Source organism: Schistocerca gregaria, chromosome 7, assembly GCF_023897955.1.
Source record: "Schistocerca gregaria isolate iqSchGreg1 chromosome 7, iqSchGreg1.2, whole genome shotgun sequence".
Taxonomy (NCBI): domain Eukaryota; kingdom Metazoa; phylum Arthropoda; class Insecta; order Orthoptera; family Acrididae; genus Schistocerca; species Schistocerca gregaria.
In genome coordinates, this window is record NC_064926.1 from 165,193,061 (window position 1) to 165,200,177 (window position 7,117).

At 45.2% G+C, this 7,117-nt stretch overlaps 1 protein-coding gene across 1 annotated transcript in view; it reads right to left on the reverse strand.

The window, feature by feature from the left end:
- The window catches only part of LOC126281385 (cytochrome P450 6j1-like), a 134,396-nt gene extending 127,980 nt beyond the window's left edge, over nucleotides 1-6,416 (reverse strand). The window contains exon 1 of the mRNA XM_049980309.1: nucleotides 6,338-6,416. The gene's annotated coding sequence lies outside the window, so the exon portion shown is untranslated. The remainder of the gene's footprint in view (nucleotides 1-6,337) is intronic.
- Nucleotides 6,417-7,117: the final 701 nt, after the last annotated feature.

The following is a 7,117-nucleotide window of genomic DNA, read 5'->3' on the forward strand; positions in this document are numbered from 1 at the left end:
CCAAAGGGGTCAGATTAGGTTCAGTGTGGTTGCAACGCCACATTGTTCTTAGAGAAGATTTCAGTCAACTGGGGAGTTTCAGCAGGGACATCGTTGTCAAGAACATAGTCCTATTACTCACGGCACAGTGAACTGTCGTTTTACACTGCAAAATGTGTGCGAATCAACTCCCAAACCGAAGAGGTGGGTTTCTTGATCCCCTTTACGCAGCCTCCTGGGGTTTTTCACGTCGCTTCTGAGCGACAATACTGAAATGCTATTCGGTGGGACACCCATAGGCGAACTGCGGGCTTTCAACATGGGTCGTCGTGGTTCCGACTTTCATAGGAGAGGCATCAAGAGAAGGGCTGAAATGTGGCTAAGAGCGGGTATGCCGACCTTCCCACCGAGAGGTCGGCAGGATTGTGGTGAAATTTGATGTCGTAACGTCAGTAAGCCATTTTATACCTCACGTTAACTTCTGAGCTGTGGCCGTTTTCCGCAAGTGTCGACACTTTGCTGTTTGAAGCAAAGCCGAGCCCGAGGGTTCCGTCGCGGGTACCACGCTTTTGTATCATTGTAGAGGAACTTCGTAAATATCTTTGAGCCAAGTTTCATAATTCTGCGTCGCAGTTGGAGACAATTACGGGATATCAAAGAAGAGACACTTTAATTGTGTTGTGCAGTGTACAAAAATAAATTATAGAACAAAATACTCTGAACACCGAAAGGTCTGAGAAGGGGAAACTCATACCACATTTGCAAACCACCTCAAATAACAGAATCGCCGCCCTCCTGGCATGTAAACACCAGTAAGCAATAATAATAGCTCGTAGACAGCTAATGCCCACTTTCGACAACACAAATTAGATCCACAACAGAAATTTTAAGCATTAAAATGTTCACACACCATCCTCCTCACTTGAACACATAATGTTGCGAGGTTATAACCTAGGCCTAAAACTTCCTGCAACGAATTTGCCTGTGCTGCAGATGACAGGTTGAATTAAGTATAAATATGAGGCTGAAAGGGGCGGGCATCCACACAACGTGCTTAGTCACCGTTCAATAATTTTTTAAAGTTGTTCGAAACTTGTAGTTTCGAATAAAATAGCGATTTCAGACCGTAGATTCTGAGACACATCCCTATTGTTATAATTCGCATCCACAGGATGCCACAGGCTCCATCTTTCTTACACTAAACTTAAACATTTCTCACAATTCATGTTTTGCATGACGGAACGTCGATCAATTCAGGAGAAGAAAACAAACGGATTTAAATTCCACTGAGATCGATCGCACTGATACCGTGCATATACTGGCGTGTTGCTTTGAAAAGATCGATCACTTTCGGTCGACGCAGGTCATCGGCGTAATCCACCGATGTCGCTGCCTTTGTGACCGTAGCTTAACAGAGAAGCTAGAGGAACTTAAATAATAACTTCTGGAACAAAGGGCGTCCTAGTTTTAGCAAAACTATATTGTGTAAATCTACAGAAACTGTATTCGAGGGAGGTTGTGTGACCATTCTGCTACTAAAATGTAAAATTTCACGGCCGGAAATGTCATGTCCATTATAATTATCTGGGCTGTTACGCCGTGGTTGGTTGATGAATTCTGTGTCAATTCTCAATGTTTCGTCCCCGTCTGAGGAGGACACCTTCAAGGGGGTCCGTAGCTCGGTGGAAGGTCCAACACACCCACTGGCTCTCTACTGACCAGTGGGTGTGTTGGACCTTCCATCGAGCTACGGACCCCCTTGAAGGTGTTTCTTGATATCACCGTCGACCAGATTTAATAACAAACGGGATTCATCTGATGAGCCGACACGATTCCACTGACGCGCAGTCCATTCTAGATGATCCCGTGCCCACTGCAATCATAATTGACGATGCTGTTGGGTCAACATGGGACCACGCAGTGGTCCTCTGCTGCGGAACACCGAGTTCAACACTGGGCGCTGAAAGGTGTGCTCAAAAACACTCCCTGACCCAACACTATTCTGTAGTCAGGTCTGACATAGATCTCCGCCGCCTCTCCTGCATTAGAGAGCGGGAAAGTCTCCGATCTCCATGTTCTGTGATGAGGCATGGAACGTCCTGCTCATCTCCTACTCGTGGTTGCAGCATTCTTCGACCACTGTCCATAGATTCTCACGGCAGTAGCACGCGCATGCCGCATCCGAGATGCTCGCTGCCAGGCACTGGGTCACAACAATATGGATTTTGTGGAAGTTGCTTAAGTCGACGAATTTCCGAATTTTCGCTACTTATCGTCGCTGGAATGATTCCCCATTCGGCTGTGCTCCGCTCATACACTTGTCTTACGGCGAGACGTGCGCTCAGTGCCGTCGGGCAGCCTACAATCTAGCGTTGGCTGAGGGTTGGGGGTTGGCTTGTTCGGGGAAGGATACCAGACAGCGAGGTCATCGGTCTCATCGGATTAGGGAAGGACGGGGAAGGAAGTCGGCCGTGCCCTTTCAAAGGAACCATCCCGGCATTTACGTGGAGCGATTTAGGGAAATTACGGAAAACCAAAATCAAGATGGCCGGACGCTGGATTGAACCGTCGTCCTCCCGCATGCCAATCCAGTGTGCTACCCACTGCGCCACCTCGCTCTTTTGGGTAGTGGTAAGAATGTTTTGGCTCATCAATGTATTCGCCTATAATTTTGGGCTCCGTCGTTTCCAGACCAGTTTCCCTTACCTCGAACTGATACATTTATCTTTCTCCCTCATTCCAGAAAGTTTCTTGAATCACCACGGAATCACAGTCTTTATGAAGATGTGGATGTTGTCCACCCCTTGTAGTATCCAACTGAAGTTCTCTTGAGTGAAACGTCAGCTCCAGGAGAGAATGCTGGACTTCATTAACTTTTGGCAGATCCTCTTTGCAGAAAATAGGGAATGGGGAGTGGTAGTTCAAAAAAACAGACTCAACAGGAACATAAAAGCCGAGGCACAAAAAAACTGATGTAAATTATAAATCCTTAGGAATGTAACTTCAGTATATTACTAAGGGGCTAAACTAGGGCACGTTAACCCGATCCCAGTTTCAGTTTGGCTACCTAAGGCCTTCCAGGAGCACCAAAAATTTAATTTTCAGTTTTCCACATAATTAGCGACCGCATTTAAAAATTTAAAATGCTGTCATAGTCTACTCTTTAAGAGGTAAAATCAGATGTTACAGTTTTAACGCAGTAAGACAAGTTTTACAGTTAGGAACTGTGTATGTCCTGAGGCAACATAATTTACGTCGTGCAAATACCCGAACTTTATTCATCCAAATTTGAGGATGAGAGCGCTTAACGACTTGCAACAAACTTAACACTCCACACAAAATGGTAAAAGGAAAAAGAAACTGCTTACTGCATTTTTGCTGTTCATGCAGTCAGACCTCAGCATCGGCCATGACGTTACAGTTGACAACTTCTCCATTATTACACTGTTGGCCACTAAAATTGCTACACCACGAAGATGACGTGCTACAGACGTGAAATTTAACCGACAGGAAGAAAATGCTGTGATATGTAAATGATTAGCTTTTCAGAGAATTCACACAAGGTTGCCGCCGGTGGCGACACGTACAACCTGCTGACATGAGGAAAGTTTCCAACCGATTTCTCATACAGGTGATGCCTCGTGTAAGGAGTAGAAATGCGTACCATCACGTTTCCGACTTTGATAAAGGTCGGATTGTAGCCTATCGCGATTGCGGTTTATCGTATCGCGACATTACTGCTCGCGTTGGTCGAGATCGAATGACTGTCAGCAGAATATGGAATCGGTGGCTTCAGGAGGTTAACACGGAACGCCGTGCTGGATCCCAACGGCCTCGTAACACTAACAGTCCAGATGAAAGGCATCTTATCCGCATGGCTGTAACGGATCGCGCAGCCACCTCTCGATCCCTGAGTCAACAGATGCGGACGTTTGCAGGATACCAACCAGTTCGACGACGTTTGCAGCAGCATGGACTATCAGCTCGGATACCATGGCTGCGGTTACCCTTGACGCTGCATCTCAGACAGGAGCGCCTGCGATGGTGTACGCAACGACGAACGTGGGTGCACAAATGGCAAAACGTCATTTTTATGGATGAATCGAGGTTTTGTCTACAGCATCATGATGGGCGCATCCGTGTTTGGTTACATCGTGGTGAACGTCCATTGGAAGCGTGTATTCGTCATTGACGTGATGGTATGGGGTGCCATTGGTTACGCGTCTCGTTCACCTCTTGTACGCATAGACGGCACTTTGAACAGTGGACATTACATTTCAGATGTGTTAAGACCCATGGCTCTACCCTTCATTCGATCCCTGCGACACCCTGCATTTCAGCAGGATAATGCACGACCGCATGTTGCAGGTCTTGTACGGGCCTTTCTGGATACAGAAAATGTTCGACTGCCGCCCTTGGCAGAACATTCTCCTGATCTCTCACCAACTGAAAACGCTTGGTCAATGGTGTCCGAGCAACTGGCTCGTCACAATATGCCAGTCACTACTCTTGATGAACTGTGGTATCGTGTTGAAGCTGCATGGGCAGCTGTACCTGTACAGGCCATCCAAGCTGTGTTTGACTCAATGCCCAGGCGTATCAAGGCCGTTATTACGGCCAGAGGTGGTTGTTCTGGGTACTGATTTCTCAGGATCTATGCACCCAAATGAATGAAAATGAAATCAGTATTTATAGAATGAATACCTGTTTATCATCTGCATTTCTTCTTAGTGTAACAATTTTAATGGCCAGTAGTGTAATACTAGTACTACTACTACTACTACTACTACTACTGCTACTACTGCTACTAACATCATTCGCAACCAATTTGGCAGATAGTATCCACATACTTAAGGGAAAGTACCTGCAAATTATATCATTGTACCACACATAATTCAAGAGATATTGAGAAGCTTAAAAAACTAGGGTTTGCTTAAAACGGATCGCAAATTTCTCATACTATACTGATTCAGCGTTTGATAACGAGAGCAATTAGCAATTGCCAACGAACTTGAAACGTAATTTCAAACTTTTTCTTAACTATTTCTCGCTTAATGTCAAATATTTAATACGTTAACTCATTTGTAAAAAGTGAGAAGTTTGTTTTTTTTGTAGAAGAGAGATCGAGTCAGCAAAGAACCGGGGCTTACTGATTTTCTAATAATATATTATTGAATATACTGCTGTACTGGTACAAGTACACTGAAAGATACTGTTCTGTTCATCATATGCTGGTACAAATGTACCATGCTCGAGGGTACTGTTCTGTTCATAGAAAGTATGAACTTTAACTGGTAGTTATTTATGATTAATTAGAGTGCCGACAAAAAAGCCTTAATGCAAAAAGAAACGCGCTCTAATGGATACAATACGAAGTAAAATACGCTTAATAAAGAATCGTATGCTTTGAATTTATGAGAATACTAATAAGATTGACTGATGTGTAGACTTTCTGCTGTAATTAATTAATGTATAAAACGAGCTGTGATGAAAGTGTTTGCATTTATCGCGTTGCGAAATAGATACATATTCGATAAAGCACCTACCAGCCGTATTTCCACCGGCCGAATGAACTGAACGTCCTTAGCTCGTGGCTTATTGGTTCCGGCACGGTAGCTCAGCGTGTTCGGTCAGATGGTTAGCTACCCTCTGTAATAAAAAACTTAGTGAACGGGTCAACGAAGAACCTGAGCGGGTGTTATCGGACGTCCGCCGCGAATAAATTCAACGAGCAATATAAAACAAAATGAGATCAAAGAAGAGTAGTTAACGTTGCTGCCTCTCGATACGGGTTTCCTCGTTCGATTCCCGCCCGGGTCGGGGATTTCCTCCCTCCGCGGACTGGGTGTTTGTGTTTTACTCATTTAAAGCCACGTTCCTCCCCCATTTCACTTCTCACTATAAGCGAAAGCGTGGAACTGCCAAGGGGGCGCCCGAGAAAGGCGCTCACCGCCGTGGAATGAAAGCAGCAGTTGTAAGAGCAGTCGCGACCACTCATTGGCCGAGAGGGGAGCAGAGTCTTACACACTGTTCAGAAAACAGCGGCGTGGCTCTAATAAAACCGAAACGGATGTCACGCGTTGTGGAAATAATTTCGGGCGTGCACTGAGGCATCCCTTCTGTTCACCGGTTGACGACGACCCCCTGACAAATGATTTCTTGTTCGATGGCTTAGGAACTTTAATGTACTTGACCATTATCTTAACTGAATACGCATTCCGTTTCCTATTGTCTCAGTGTCTAAAAGTTGGAACGTATGGCGGACCGTGGAAGGCTTTCGTGGTGCGTTTCGCGATACACCTCGAAATCGGGATATGCCGCGAAAATCGGAACGTGCGGCAGCACCATCTATACTTACCCTTATGGGGGGCCAAAGCAGTGGAGGCGACTGTGCGAAGTGAAGCGGTGCGCGTCGTTGCCTAGCAGCGACTGACCCCACTGGCAGACCTAATAGAGCAGTTAGGACCAATCGAGGCCACTCGCCCTCCTGTCGCAATTCCTCCATCACCACCTCGGTTGTTGGCGTCACCGCTCAGCGTTCCTAAACTGGCAATAGAGATGACTGCAGATTTATTTATCTAGGCAATGTACTTTTCATCATGGCTGCTGTGGGACGAATTACGGTACCGCAACGAGGGTCAGTTCCTCCAGATGCGTGCAGCGATGTCACGTGAAGTGCGACGTTACCACAGATCGTTAACGTAACAAATATTTCTCAAAAGAGCCAAAGTGCGTTGCCGGTTGGCTAGTCTTTGCCACTATAGTATCCCGGGAGCCATGGTCAGTATTTAGGAATATGACAGGAACAATCATTCAGAGCAAAAAAAGTCTAGAAAACATGACTCTAAAAAGCATACCTTCTTCATTTTCAATGCTGTGAAGCAAATCTCTTCTATTTTAAGTTCTTTGCCTTCCATATTTTAAGAAGTGGCAGTTCGAACCAAAACAAGAAAAAAACTGTCCAGTAAACATGGGCTGTAAAGTGCATACCGTTAGCATTGTTCATATTCGCTGCAGTGAAACATCTTTTCTACTGAAGAAGTACTCATAGCTCTTAAGGTACTAGTTTTAGAGCCTATTTTTACTAGACAATTTTTTTATTGTTGTGCTCCACACTATCTGCTTCCAAAATATGGAA